This window comes from Charadrius vociferus, unplaced genomic scaffold (assembly GCF_000708025.1).
Source record: "Charadrius vociferus isolate BGI_N301 unplaced genomic scaffold, ASM70802v2 scaffold300, whole genome shotgun sequence".
Lineage (NCBI taxonomy): Eukaryota > Metazoa > Chordata > Aves > Charadriiformes > Charadriidae > Charadrius > Charadrius vociferus.
In genome coordinates, this window is record NW_009646513.1 from 439574 (window position 1) to 439989 (window position 416).

Here is a 416-nt window from a genome sequence, read left to right on the forward strand (position 1 = left end):
TGACGGCGGCCGTTCTCCCCCCCCATGTGTCGCCCGCCGCCGCTACTGCTGGTCGTAGCTTAGTCGAGCGTGTCTCCGGCTGCAAACTCCGCCAAACAAGCCTGCATCCTCCTCCAGGGAAGGATACCCAGTAAGTACCAGCCGGAGCCTGCCCCCTCCCTAGGGCACCCCGCCACCGCCTCTTACAAAGGGACTCGCAGCCTCTTTGCCCTCGCTTCCTCTCCCCACCCCCTTTTTAAGCCAGTGCAGAGAGGGGCTCCGCGAATTCCCTCCAAAGCTATAGGGTGGCTCCCTCCTCCTCCTCCTCCTCCTCCTCCTCCTTCTTCTTCTCCTCTTCCTGCTCCGGCTCTCCCCGGCGAGCCAGGCTGCTGCTGCATTCAGCCGGGGTGGTGCCCAGCCTCGCCTCAGCCATGCCT